The sequence below is a fragment of the Gavialis gangeticus genome, unplaced genomic scaffold (assembly GCF_001723915.1).
Source record: "Gavialis gangeticus isolate Ggan-Ray unplaced genomic scaffold, GavGan_comp1, whole genome shotgun sequence".
NCBI classification, from domain to species: domain Eukaryota; kingdom Metazoa; phylum Chordata; order Crocodylia; family Gavialidae; genus Gavialis; species Gavialis gangeticus.
In genome coordinates this window covers 14298147-14313213 of record NW_017729019.1, presented here as the reverse complement: position 1 = coordinate 14313213, position 15067 = coordinate 14298147, and the positions used below count along the sequence as shown (strand labels likewise).

The following is a 15067-nucleotide window of genomic DNA, read 5'->3' as shown; positions in this document are numbered from 1 at the left end:
GATGCTGAAATATTTTATAGTTCTGGTTTAAAAAAAAAAAAAAGCAGGGCCGCCAGTATCTTTTTATTATGATATCTACTGTAAACAGGCATGTCCTGGAGTCTCTCAAGTCAGTTAATTGCTGATTTGATTATTTTATTACTTCCAGATCACAAGGTTTGCTCTTGTTTTTCCTGCTTTTTAGAGTTGAGGATTTTTACCCACCCTGAACTTTTGCCTTTTGTCTCCAAAGGCAGGAGTTCTTCATTTCTTGTACTTGGAAAAAGTAGCTTTCCTCTTCAGTGGGGGGTGATATCTAACTCCCATAGCACAGGGGTGCCACACCTGTTAAAATAGCATATTGCAACAAGCTATTAAAGCAGTTGGTACTAAGCCCTCCTTACTTAGTTCCTGCAAACTTGAACTCTGTTGAATCAAGGCAAAGGGAAATGCAGATCCCAGGTTTGAAGGAGCTCAGTGGGATGCCTTGCTCTGCATGTGTGCAACTCTTGACAGATCAGGATAGGTCTCTGCTGTCTAAAGCAGTGGTTCTCAGCCTTTTTTGTACCAGGACACATTTGTAAACATCGATGGCCAGTCCCGACCCAATGCCGCTCACTCCTGGCCCGCTGCCCTCCACCCCCAGGCCCCAGCTCTCAGGTGTTTGGCGCAGGGGGAGCCCCAAGCAGCCCCTTGCAGGCTGGAACTCTCACAACCTGCGTGGAAAAAGCCACCGTTTCCCACCTTCTTCTCCTTTAAAGGATAACCCAGTTTTAAAGTTTGTTCGTGACCCTTTTGTGTATTCTTGCGACCCATGGGTTGAGAGATGCTGGCCTACAATATTGAGGGAGAGGGAGAATTGGAGATGGAACTGACCTGAACTATAAAGCTGAAGGCGACGGAATTGCATATCAAATCCATCACCTGGAGCTGCACCCCTAACTGATGAGAGACCTTTGCAAACTGTAGTACACGAAGGGTTGGAGCTTTGAACAAAACATCTCCTTTTGGTAGATGAAGGTGCACTAGTGTTTCCGTCAGAAAAGCAAGTAACACCAAAAATGCTGCATGCCCGTATTTGGCAGCAAGGCTTGGATGTAGAAACTGTTTGCTAATTCTTTAAATCATTCCAGTTCGGATCTAAACAAGTGTCACTGGTAACTCTCTTCTTCAGCTAGGCTTTTAAAACAAGCTGTTGAATATTTCAGTTTATTAGCTGCTGTCTGCCTCGAGGTATTCCATCTACATGTTCACAAGGACGTGACGTAAATGTACAATGACTCCCGTTCTTCCTCCCTTGTGTTTGCTTATAGGTCGTCAATCACAGGCACCAAGCTGGACATGTGTCTGAGCTTGTTATAGATCCACTACACTATAATAAGGTACCCATTTCAGTCCATTGGATACTCTGCTTGTATAATGATGGCATTTGAAAACATTTAACTAGCATAGTAACACAGTTATGTGAAATATGATGCTTTTGTTGCATTTCATGTAACTTGTTCAGGCTCTCTAACAAAAACATTCTTTTTTTGAAAGTTATGTAGCCAGATTTTGGATCAGTAATGGTTTTGTGACATTTCTGCCTTCATCGGGGATGTTTAAGTCTTCCTTAAGTTTCTCCTCTTTAATTACATTTTTGAATATCTTAATTTTCCTCTGTAGCATCACTTAACTGTTTACTTCCTGTCTGCAATATTTTTGTAGGGTTGCGAGGTGCTTTGTTACCCAGTGCCAGAGGCATTTCAGTAGCTGAACCGATTGCTGTTTACATGGTGATTGTGCCCAGGGGTTCCAATAAGTTTTGGAGCCCTGTTATGCTCCTTGCTCTAACAAATATAGAAATGGATACAATCTTTATGAGAAATTCGTAGACTATAGGATGCATTTTAAGTCCTTTTTGGGTGAAAGGTGATCTGAAATGTAAGAGCACAGCTTATAAAATGCATTGAAATTCTTCACGGTATAAAATGTGAAATGTATTTTAAAGCTGCCAGGAAATTCAAAGTGCTAGCTAATGAGAGGTTCTCACATTGAGACCTCTGTCTGTCTCTCTCCATAGCTTGCCTTACCGCTTTTACTAGGTCAGGCCCAATCTGCCTGAGTACAGAAGCTCTTTTCAGCCGAGTTTCACAGTGGGGTCTGAAATTGTGAATCCACTGCATTGACTTTGAAGTTTGAAGCCTTATTACAAATTCCTTTTCTTTGACATGTGTTCAGGCTCTATGTTTTGTGTTTCTTATAGAAACACAAACTGCAGGGTAATATGAACCAACAGTCCCTTGACCCTGATCCAAATGAGTTTCTCTGAGACCATATTAAACCAGAAAGAGTGCTTGTGTGTCGCTAATGAACAGTTGGAGGATGCACTGAAATAAGTCGCTGACAAATCTACTGGGTCCATGCATAGCCGTGCTTGGAATAGGAATGCTGCTAGAGCAGGATATGGCTACTGGCTTGAATAGTTAGCACAGTATGTATTTGTTGGACAATGCTTATTTTCTGATTTTTCTATTCATATTAATAGAGCCAATAAAACTATGACCCACACAAACTCTTGCCTCTTGCATTAAATTCTTCAATCGTTTTCAAAATTAGGTGTACTGGCAGTTTCCTGTTAGGAAAGCCTACTGTATACTTGTTGAATACACAAAATGGTGAACTTTGAGGTCATATTTCCATAGACATATTCTGGTGACAGTGCAAATCCTGCATCATCCAGCAAGACAGAAAAGCCAGAGTTGTTCACATCCTCACCCCGCCCTGGTGATGGTTACATTGATTTCCCCCTAGTTTGGGCTTTTAGAGAAGGTTGAGGGGGCAATACATTCAAGGCCCCTCAGGTTGGGTATATTTTGAGGTCTGGTTATGCAGTACAGAGGCTTGTGTATATGAAAGTAATTCCTTCTACTGGTGATAAAGCAACTGTGCCTAACATTGTTTTTTTTTTTCCAGTTGCCCTGGTGAACAGCTGTTCGCCAAGTTCTTGATGCACTCCTCTGATGTAGCGGTAAGCCGCTACCAAGTCCCCTCTCAGCCTTCTCTTCTGTAGACTGAAGAGGCCCAAGTCTCTCAGCCTCTCCTCGTATGGCTTGTCTTGCAAGTCCCTGATCATATGGGTGGCTCTTCTCTGGACCCTGTCATGTTTTTCCATGTCCTTGTTGACATGCAGTGCCCAGAACTGGATGCAGTACTCCAACTGCGGTCTTGCCAGTGCTGAGTAGAGTGGGAGTATCACTTCCTTAGTTTTACATGAGATGCACTGGTTGGTGCATGCCAGTGTGGTGTTGGCCCTGCTGGCCACAGCATCGCACTGCCAGCTCATGTTCATCAATTATCACTACCCTTAGGTCCCCTCCGGTTGTGGTGTGAGTCAGATTATCACCACTGAGCCTGTAGGTATGTTGGGGATTGTTTGCCCCCCCGATGGAGCACCTTACACTTCTGTGTGTTGAACTTCATCTGGTTCCAGTCCAGCTCTCCAGCCTGTCCAGGTCCTCCTGTGTCTGCAACTTATCTTCTGGTATTTAGCAATATGTTTAACAGAATATTCTAATACACCAAGCTAATAAATGCGAGTGAACAGGACTCAGGAAATTTTGGATTATACCTGATGGTCAGGGGAATTCGTAGTTAAGGGGTCATTCACATGGAGAACTTGAAACATACTGAAATCAAGAAAATCCAACACAACAAGGACTTGGCCCTGTTGGCATGATTTTGATCCATGTGCTGTGGAAGCTATAAATGTATTGCTATATACAGTACTCTGGGTGCAGTTTTAAAGGGTTTTGTGCAAACCTGTTGTGCATATTTCTAGAGTACCCTTCACTGTTGGATGGAGGTGTTCAAACTTAACCTGTTTTCTGGCCAGTGCATTTTAATTTATTTTTTAATACTTTTTTGTTGCTGCTTGAATGAGTGAATTGGAGTCCCTTTTTTTTTTTTTTTTCTTAATATGGCTGTTAGATATTTGTCCTCTGCACAGGGAAAGTCTTCACTTTGCACATCTGGAGTGGTTGTCCCTTCAGCTCTTGCTCATCAATAAAATAACTGACTTTTCGCTCCTGTGTGCTGCTAGCTGCCATCAGGATCGTGCCAGTTAAATCTTTTCTTGATGGTGTTCCACCAGGTGTTTTGCTAGAGGTTGGTTCACATTTGGTTACGAAGTGAAGGCTCCCTCTTTAAAGTCACAGAAGCTTGAGACCTGCCACCTTTTATCTGACTGTGTTGTGGAAACGTATTAAAGCCAGTAGGGTCATCCCTATACTGGGAAGCATGTAAAAGAGCAGTGAGATGTCAATATTGTAGGGCTTGTTAAGGATGTAAGTTATTGGAGCCAATGTTTCCAACCATGTTTACAAAGCCAATCAAATGCTTCACTCTTGATATGGTCTCAACCTTGCATAGCAGCAGTTCAGATAATCAGGGAGGTGTAGCAGCTCAGGTTTTACAGCAGCTTCTTCTGACTCCCACGAGTCGCCCAAAACAGTCGTGTCCCCTTATAGGTCGGAGTCCATTTCACCAACTAGCAAAGCAGGGCATCAGTGTTTCTAAAGTTTGTTCCAATAGGTCATTTTTTTTTCTTCTTCCCTCCAACCCTAAAATATATTACTTGGCTGTTACTTGCTGCCAGAAAAATCCATATGCAATTAGAGGTGACGAGAGATCCAATCACACATGTTCTCCAGAAGCCCCGTGCCTGCCTGAGATGCGAGTCTTAAAAATGAAATAAAAGTATTGGGTGCTTTGAGTGCAGCTGCGTCTTCAATAAAGATATTTTTTTTTTCTTGTCACCAAGGATAGCTAATGTATGAACCAGTGATTCTCCACCTTGTTAGAGTCAAGGCACCCCTCTGAACATAGCAGCTCTTATTTTCCTACAGTCAAAAATAGTGTGAAAGCTAATAGAGCAAGCTTTTTGTTGCTAAACATTCAGAAAGCCCATAACAGATGAGAATGCTTTTGACCCTTTAGATTCCTATTTGGGGGGGGGGGTGTGATATGAGATTCTCAATCGGGGAGCCACAGCACCCCAGAGTGCCATGAGAACCTTTTAAGGGTGATGAGCAGTACTATATACCACACTCATGCACACGCACATGCACACACACTTTAAGGGTGATGAGCAGTATTATACACTATACACACACGTGTGTGTGTGTGGTGTATAATACTGCTCATCACCCTTAAAAGGATCTCATGGCACTCTGGGGTGCTGTGGCTCCCTGGCTGAGAATCTCTGGTATATGTAACATGTTGTAAATCTGAGGGTCTCTGGCAGTTGTACATAATCTATCCATCCCAGAGCAGTGCTGTGTTACCCTGGCATTAACACTTAATTGTTCACTGAAGATTTGATACCCTCTTACTTGTTCCCCAGTGTTTGCTTCAGCTAACCCATCAAGCTGCAGTAAAATTGGTAAGCTTGTACTAGGTAGTGCGCTTTATTTTCTCAGATTTTAAAAACAAGGCCAGGCTGCATTCACAACTTTATTTTATATTAAAAAAATTATATCTCACCTGGGTCCTAAGCATATAGCTGTTCAAATATGAAATCACATCCCTGGCCACTTATTTTCATCCGTATAAATTTAAGACAACGAAGCCTTTTAAACCAAGCATTGTGTGTGGCGTTTAGAAGTAAAATAGGCTGCCCAGGGCTAGAGCTTGAGCTTTTCAGCCACGAATGTATTTATGTAAACATGTTATGGGCTGCAGATAATAAGGATTTTCTAAAAGAAATCTTGGTAGATCCTTAATTATACCAGTGCTGGAGGGTGTCATTATAACATGCTAATATGTACATAGGCAGAAATAAATTGCCTGTACTGTACCTGCCATATTTTTATTAAATTCTAGATTGTCGTAAGTGTGGATGAAGGTAATATTATTGCTTTGTGCTTCTGTTTTTGTAGCCCTTGTGCTCATAGCCGCCTTGCTCCAACTTCATGTTGACTCCAGAGGCCACTGAAACCGTGGTGATTGGGAATTTTAAAGACAGGAGGCTTGAAAACAGAGGGAATTGATCAGGGGACGGCTGTGTCACCGGCTAGGGCCCCGCTGTTGAGGTTGCAAGACTTTTTAAAGGAATTAAGGGCAGATGAGGTGGTATCAGAGATTTTGCCTTTCTGACCCTTTCTTTGCATTAGGCACTCAAGCTGGCTGAGCAAGAAGACCAAAGCTGGTACCTGAGCACTTCAGGAAGGTGGCTGTTGCACGGCCATAGCTACCCTTAACGGTATCACCAATGCATTTGCAGCTCTCTGCAAAACAGTGACTTTTCACTTCCCCTCAGCTTGTCCTTGAGGGGGTGGTCAGAAAGGAGAGCATGCAAAAGAGAGAACAGGTCTGCTCTCTTGTCCCCTTTCCCATGTTCTCATTAGTATGCTCGATTTAAAAGAGGCTTAGTTTTTATATAAGAGTTTGGTTGTTGATTGAAAAACATGATCCAAGACTGGGGTCCATCCCTGAGTCCTAGAAGGCTACGGGCAGGCAGGTGGGCCTCAATGCACTGTGGGGTGTAAATCTGTAGTGTCCTGTCCAACAGGCAGGACCCAGTGCAGCAGGACAGAGAGGGGTGGGGAGGCTCAGTGTGACCACCAGGAGCCCTGGGCCACCATGGTGATGCCCCCCCCCGCTCACCTGGCAGTAGCGGGGGGAAGAGCTTCACACTGCCATCCCCGCTGCTGCCAGGCAGGCAGGCAGGCGGCGGATGCTTTGCCATAGCAGAGCAGGACTGCCGCCTGCAGCACCGAGCCTCCCCACCCCTCTCTGCCCCGCTGCACCAGGTCCTGCCTGCTGGGCTGGGTAGGCCTCAGGAAGAAGGGCAGCAGGGCAGGGAGCCCTGAGCCCACAGTGGGCAGCCTGCATCTGCCCCCTCCCCACATGCAAATCTGGGGGCACATTACCCCACCACCATCTGGACGAGCTGCCCGTGGCTCTGTCCCCCACTCCTCAGCCAGGCCCTGAAGCCATGCATTTTTGTCCTGACCCTGGACCCCAAGCCCAAGTTTGCATGCACCACCCTGGCTGGGCAGCTCCCTCAGCCCTGCCCAACTCCCTTCCTCCCTCCCTCTGGGGGCCTTAATCCCTCCCCATCCCCCAGACTTACCTGCAGGAGCAGCTTTCCAGGCTGCCTGGCTGCCACATGGTGCTCACCTCCTGCTCCTTCCAAACCCTTGCAGGCCAGGACTGTGCCAGCCTGCAAGGGGAAAGTCATTGTTTCCCGTGTTTTTTCTCCTTTAAAGGAGAAAATCTGTTTTATTCCTTAAAATGAGAAAATCCACATCTTGCTGCATCTTTCCGTGGCAAACGGAAAACCCGGATCTCTGGTGATAACTGTGTGGGGAGGTTGTAGAATTAACCACATGCTTACACTGAACTTCTAAACAAAGAGATTGCACATGCCTGGGTCAGAGTGTGCAGATGACCTCTGGACCTGGGTGGCAAACCAGGTTTTAAATTGAATTAATCTGGCACCTCGAGACACAGATATTAAATCCTGACTGTACTGGCTCAGTTTGATTACAGGCCTGATGGCTGATGTGTTCAACTACTCTCTCTGTAGTGTTACCAGAGAATGGGGCTGCCTGTGCCATTCTTGATTCTTTCTTCACTTGATCTTGAGGTTCATTTAATATTTTGGAAGAAAATAATTTTATGAGGGTGGGAAGGCTTAATAATCCTTTTTTTATTTATAGTTTTACCTAGTGGCTCAGCAGTCCTTTCAGGGGCATCCCTGCTCTGGAATGATATACTTTAGTGTCCACTTCCGAGGCAAGCCCGGATGAGAGCTCTGAGCTGGCCGTGATTACCGTGACTCCTATAGTCTCTAAGGGGTTGCTTTTCCAGCAGAGGTTTGTACAAGGGGTTGGGGAGGGAGCAGGGGGAGAATGGCTTATGGAAACGTTAGCTGAAATAGCAGCTTAGTTTGTCTCTCAGAAACAGTTCAAGTCCTCCTAGTTAGGTTATACAAGCTATAGCTTTCTGGCAGACTTCTGAATTTCAGCTGGGGGCGGGAAATACATTTACCATAAGGAGAGCGGTTCTGTTGGGCTTGCATCCTGCAGGGAAGGGCCTCTCTGTGTTGGCTGCATTTGTTCAAGGGGTGTGGTGTACGTAGTGGCTGGAGCCCTGGAGAACAGCAGGGATTGTTATTGTGTCAAAAGCAGCTGCCTATTTTAACTTTCCATTATTCTGTGGGTGGAGGATTCCTGCTTTGCAAACCCTTTGGGATCACATAAGCATCTAAACCATAACTCTCAGCAACTGGCCAGGCTGGTGGAAAGGCTTATGCCGTTTGTCTCTGGACAACCTTGAGATGTCCTTGGGAATACCTAATGCCACAAGCAAAGATTGAGCATAACGCTTCCAGGTTTGTGCAGGTGACGGATTTGAGGGCTTTTAACCATAGGTCGTGTTTTACTTGGCTTCTGGTAGGAAGTTGCAACCGCTGAAGATGGCCCTTGGTGGCAGGGGTTAGTGAGTCCCCGCTTGATTCATTGCGTTATGAATAAAGTGTCCTTCCTGTGCATGCTGATGAGTTGCCATGGACAGCCCACCTTGCATGAGGCCATCTCCTTCATGATGATAAAAGAGCCTGTGGCCTCTTAATGCACCTGGCTTAATGGATCCTGGATAAATGGACCGCCTGGCTCTGGAGTGTGGTGCCAGCTCTGTGGGTAAAATTCAGATATTGTGCAAGTGAATGCTGCAGCTTTGTGTCCATAGAAGCAGGAGTTTGGAAACCAAGTGCTGGCTGTACCAGACTGCAGAGTAGTGCCTCTGAGGGGACTGGGGGCTGACCTGGTTCATGTGCACCTTGCAGGTCCCTTGAAGGTCTGCACTGCCACTAACTTGGCAATAGCACATTGTGCATCTACCCTGGGCAGGCTTCTCTCTTCCTGAGGCTGCCTCTGGCTGTTATCTGAGGGATGAACAGTCGCATCCAAGACCACATCTGTAGCAAGGCAGTGTTTTTGGCCTGGTGTTGGTTGCTGATCACTAATGCCTCCCCTGTGAATGCTGCAAGGTAAGGGAATTGTCTTGATGGGAGCCTGCTGTGAAACACCCATGAGCAGAAAGGGGCATTTAGCTGTGTTAGTCTAAAGTCAGGCAGAAGACAGGATAAGTGACTCTTATACTTTGCCTTCTGTGAAACATCTGGTTGGTGGGGGGAACAAACTGGAGCAGCAGGGGTGTCCTTTGCTGAGTGTTAGCTTAGCTTGTCTTCTGCTGATGCAAGCAAATACTATTTTCTGTTTTAATCAACCCACCCATTTCTTTTCTCAGTTTCTTGATGGGGTTCTGTGGGGCAGCAGACTTGTGAGTTGATATGAGGAGTTGCCTCCCTGCTGGGAGCCCCTGGCCTGTCTTCCCAGCCCAAGGGGGACTCCATGCCACTCCCAAGACTTTCTTGGGGAAGTCTTATTGAACAAAATGTTGCTGTGCTCCCCCTTGGCTACAGCTCCCACAGGCTCCTTCCCTTGAATTCATCCAGGTTTTGGGGGAGTCTGTCTCCCTCCTATAGGCCCCCTCCTGTCCAGCAAAGCTACTTGCTGGGTTTATAATCAGTTGGCCCCTTCCCAGCTGGGGCTGGTAATTGGGAACAGGCTGATCTCTTGATCCCTGATCTCTTGCCCATTAAAGGGGCAGTCCTGTCTGCAACAGTACAAAGAGCTAAACCACTTGTGACAGAAGCAGGAGAATTATCGATGCCCCTGTGGATGTAATATTACCAGTTAGACAGACACAGGACCAGGGTTCATGGGTAGGCCATGGCAGGTTAGCCCAGAACAAACCAGGGAGTGGCGAGCTCAGGCTGAAACCAGTTAAGTCTTAGCTGCCGGACTATGTTTAAACATAGTATTTGTGTTAAATAATTAACTACTGGCAAAGAACAACCTTAAACTCCCTTGCTGTGTGCTACTTCCAGAAACTCTCCAGTGCACTTCTGATCCTGGTGCTTTTGGAGTGCAGTTGAGCCTTGGCACCGCTCTGCCTATGCTATAGTGAACGGGACTGGGTGGTGTATGGCTTGACATGACTTGGGGATGATTTCGTCTAGTGTTTCTCACCCTCGTTAGGCTGGCAAACTCTTATTTGAGTGCAGATTTTGACAATCCCCCTTGCAGTTACTATAAAAGTGCCTGTGATAAGCTGCTATGAATTAGTGGTGTGTGTTTCTTGACAAAATATTTGACGTTTAGTCAAATGGTTGGGTGGAAACTCATGGGTCATCTAGTCTAATTCCCTGGGCAAGTGCAGGATTACTCAAGGAGTAAGGGTGTGGAGGGAACGAGGGAGTGGAGCATGCAATCTTTGCTTGTCTTGTGATCTGTGAATTGAGCCAAGTGACTCTCAGCTGGTGGGTTTTGACCTCCCAGGGTGCACCCCAATGAATGGAAACATGCCTTTTCCCAGGGACAAATAACAGTGGCACAATGTCTGCTGTTGCTCCTGCTTGTCCCTGGAGAATGCTACATGTGCTCTGGCATGCGGCCCGTTGCCCTGGCTGGGGTGGGGTGGCATGGGCCAGCAACTGTGCTGGCCCCAGCAGCCTTACTTGGGGTCCTAGGGGCCTCTGAGAGCTGCAGCTGCCAGGCTCTGGTTTTGGATGGCAGCTGCCACATGCACCATCCCACTCTTTTAGGTGCAGGTTTTTTTGGTCCTGGGATCTCCCAGGGTCAACCCTCCCCTCGCCCCCCAGTGCTAATTGGTAGCATGGAGGACACGTGCATGTGCGGTACCACAGACAGGTCTGCGGTACTGCATACCGCACATCCGCTCTCATCTGGACGTTCCCCCAGGGTTTATACAAAGTAATGTATTGCCACAGTAGTACGCAGCAACTGAACAGTAATGAATTGTATGAATGGCAAACGCTGCTATGGAAGGAAAATTAACAAGCTTTGTAGGCACTTCTAACGGAGCAGCGATTTTAGTTTCACTTCTTCTTTAGTCCTTACACTTATGGACCATTTTGCATTAAACAGGGATTGCTTGACCTCCACGAGAAACAGGTCATTGCTCATGGCTGCTAACGGCGGTCTAATGAGTGACTTCAGCCTACCTAGTTGATTGAGTGGCTTTAGGCTTGAACCCAGTGGCAGAAGGCTGGCTTTCATTACGGTCAGAAGGGCACGACAGCAGTAACTACATCAGTGCTTCTGTGTTTGTGTTCAGATGGCATTCACCTGTGTGTCTGGTACCCTGACAGCAGGGCTGCAAATCTGGGGTGTGAGTCTGCCTCAGCAGCATGCAGCTGTGATCTTTGCCTTTCCAGCCTGGTCAGCAGCAGTCCCTGCAGGTCCTTCCACGGTGCAGAGCACTTTGCCTCTGTTGCTGGAAAACAGGCTGAGAGGTGGGGCTGCTTGAACAAACATGCTTTTTTCCTCCTCACCCCCACCCAAATTTTTCCTTGTTGATGGCTGATTGTAGGAAAAGATGGCTTTGGGCCAAGGGAGTCTTGCTCCAGAAGATCATGCGAGAAAGAAAAGAGCTTTTCTGGCTCCTTCACTAGCAGAAGTAAACATCTTTCCAATAAAGAGCCTAGACGGTAGGTTTAAGACAGTGGCTCTTGCTTAGAATATGTTCTAAAACAAGCTCATTTGACCCTAATACGAGTTAGACTTAATGCTGTCTCTTAAACCTATTGACCTTCAAGACGGCCTTGAGTCAAAAACCTGGCAAAGCCCTGTGTATCAGACAGCAAACTGGACCTGGTACCATCTCTCAATTCTCTGGCACCAGCCTTGAAATCCTGTTGCATTCTTTTGAATTAAACACAGAGGTGACAGTGGCAGTATGCGAAAGCAAATAAGACGATCAGTACGGTAAGCCCTGCTCTTATTTGGGCAGTCAACTTATTTTGCTTCCTCCCCATGTGTTCCTTCTTCTCCACGTGGAGTCTTAAATCAGTGATGCAGAAGTGTACGGTGAATTTGGAGCTGTTTTCCACCAGGGCAGGAGACAATGGGGACTTGGTCTGAGGAAAGCATGGGAGGCAGCTTAGCTTCTTTGAAGGGTGCGGTTGTATCACTGCTGATCACTCCAGCAGTGAAAGTTGATATCAAGATTTCCATTACCTTTAGATTTGTCTGCCACTTCACTGAGTTACTTTTCAGGTTGTCTGCAGACTCAGGCAGCCACCACTATGCTGGGGTGTGTGTGATGAAAATGGAGGTTTTGGAGCACTGCGCAATGATGTATGTAGGGAGTGGAAGGCCCTTCTGCCCCCCAGCCTTCCCAACTGGAGGAAGAAGTTACAAACTGTCTTTAAAAGAAGAAAGAACTGAGCCTGCAAGGCATTTCCTTGGTGGGGCGGGAGGCAGGTTTTAAATTCAGGTTTTGTCTCTTAATTGGCTCCATTTGAGCTGATCCTGCATTTCTGTTGTCAATTCTGCAGAGCAGCCAATTTAAAATGGGGGCCCTGGGTTAGCCAAAGCAATGAGATCTTTTCCTTTCTGTCCCTCAAAGCTGCTTTTCCAGAACTGCTTATTGAACTACAATGTCTGAGCCTTAATAGCAAGATCAAATGACATGATGAGAAGTTCTGTAATTTTTATCTGAAGAGAGACTTCAGAGAGCTGAGCAGTTGGGAGATGAACTGCACTGTCTGCTGTGTGCTTTTTTTTTTTTTTGTGGCTGGGCATTTAAAGGGCTGCCTTAGTTTGCCCACTGAAATCTGTATGGGCATTTTGCCCCATTGCTCACTCTGAGCCTTTTCTTTTTTTTTTTGGAGGGTCCTTCAGCCTACCCCAGTGAGAGGAGAAAATTCAGTCACTTGTACAAACCGTCTGCAGTTTTGAATCAAGTTGTAAATGACCTTGTCTTCTGTGAATAAAAATCTGCATACTTCAGAATACCACATTCAGCCTGGTTAATTCTTCCATCTGTCTCTGTCACTCTCAGCCCCGCACAAAACAAAAGCTCTGGTCAGTGATGCTGCCTTTCATTGTCATGAGCCCATGGTAACTTTGACACACTTGCCTGGCTGGACTTTTCTCTAAACTGTGTCAGGTCTGCTAGGATTTGTGATCCCTGGCAGCATTACTCAGCCATTCTTGGTCTGGATACATCTCATCAGCTCAAGTCATGCTTAGGGTACACGTGTCCCAGCGCTGAATAGCAATAAATGCTTTCCTTGTGGTGGAGGAAGAGGCCGTAGAGTAGTGTTGCAGGACACGCGAGCCAAAGGATGTCTTTAAAAACCTGCGTTACATAGAGAAAGTAGTCTCCTATATATGTAACTTGGGAATGAGGGAAGTAGATTAAATATTTCAATTTTTTAACAATATTTTTGACCAGCTGGTATTCAAACTGTTCCTCAATCTACAGTATTCAAAACTAGTTTATCTTCAGTCTTCAGAAGTTCCCATCATCAAGGTGCAGAGACTCCTTCTGCCTTGTAGTCCTTACTATTCATGCAGTCATCCGTAAAAGACTTTTTCCCTGATAGTTTTAAGTAACAAAGGAGTTGCCCATTCTCCATCCACAAATGGGTAGGATTTCTTTTTTTTTTTTTTAGTTTTTTTGAGATCTGACTTTGCAAACATCCTTTTTTTCAAGAAGCCTAATGGACTTAGTCTTCCAGGATGCACTGAACTGTATTGGAAGCGGGGCATCTTCTCCCCTTCAGCTGTTTCAAAAAGCTTAGCCCCCCCTCCATAGCTCTGGGAAAAAGTGCCTGATTTGGGGAACCTGATTTCCTTGCTACCTTATGGTAATTTTAAAAAAGACTGCTTTTTTTTCCAGTGCTAGGTAACCAAGTCCAGAGATCGGCTGACAAACAATAGTTGTAATAAAATACACCCAAGACGCCATTTTCAGAACACCTCTGACCAGAAATTTCACATTGGGGATGGGTATTTTTGTGGGGTTTTGTTCACTTTTGTAAACTGAAGTTTGCAGTGGACATCCAGATCTTGAACTAAGTTGGAGCCTCTCGTTTCTCCCTTTGGTGCTACAGCAGCAGGCTGTAAGTAAGAGCAAGCTCTTGCTTTGATTTTTCTTACCTATGCTACTTATGCCTTAGACATTTTGCCATGTCAGTAATTTAGGTTGGTTATTGACGTACAACTCCCTGAGCTTCTCCCTTTTGCTCAACAAAATGAGTGTGTGGGGGGGGGGGGCGGGGGCCAGGGTTTCTCTTTCATTTTCATGTTCTCTCTGCAGCTTTGAACTAGTAACGTTTGGGATACAGACCCTGCATAGGGGTTTATGCCTTAAAATATTTTTGTTAACGTTTAAGAAAATTATTGCAAAATATTTATATTGGGGCTTTTTTGTTGACTTTACTAACTTGTACATAACCAGAATGTTGGGCCAAATAAAGCTACCTTCAAGGGAAAAAAGTAAGAAGGCAAGTCCCTGACATTGAAGGTGTTCTTGGGGGTTTTCCTTTTGGAGTATAGTTTTCAACTGCTTGGGGTTTACTTAGAGCTGTTAGCTCTGGAAGCTGCTCTTTTCAGGGGCTAAAGTTATTCTTGCCTCCCATTTTCCAGGCAGTGTTAAAGCCTTTGTCCCAGAATGCAGCTGCTTTTGTAAAACAGTACCGACGTCAGAGTTCACCTATTTCTGTGCCTCTCTGCTGTCAATAGAAATGATTTTAAGAGCAGGCTGTACCTGGCGAGGAAAGTGTGCATGCTAAAGAAATACCGAGAATGAAATCAGGCTGTGAAAGCATTAATGTGAACTATGTTTCCGGCCGTTGTTTGCTGTTAGGGAAGGATGGATGCAGGTTTGTCAATGCCCAGTTGGGGTCCTTTTGCACCCCCCCCCAATTCTGTGGCAAAACTGTGCTTCATGGAAGAGTGTCTCATGGACTTGTCTTCCTCTTGGGTTGGGAATCAGTAGATCTTTGGAGAGGAACTGAATGGGGGGGTTGGGGGGATGGGGTTGGTTTCGGGGAGTCCCTACCACTATCGTTTTGATTATATTCATTTTTCAGTGAAATGCCTTTTCAGGCAGGAGGAGGAAGGGTGAGTTCTGAGTTGCCCCCCCGCCGATGTCAGCCAGGTGCCATCAGCATGTTCATGGCAGGCAGGCTTCCAGTGCTGCCTCTTGTCTTTTTTTTTTTTTTTTT

General features: G+C 45.8%; 1 protein-coding gene across 6 annotated transcripts in view; it reads left to right on the top strand.

Annotated features, from left to right (window-relative positions):
• Positions 1-15067, top strand: part of ANKS1A (ankyrin repeat and sterile alpha motif domain containing 1A) — a 154192-nt gene that overhangs the window by 65674 nt on the left and 73451 nt on the right. The gene's annotated exons all lie outside the window — the stretch shown is intronic.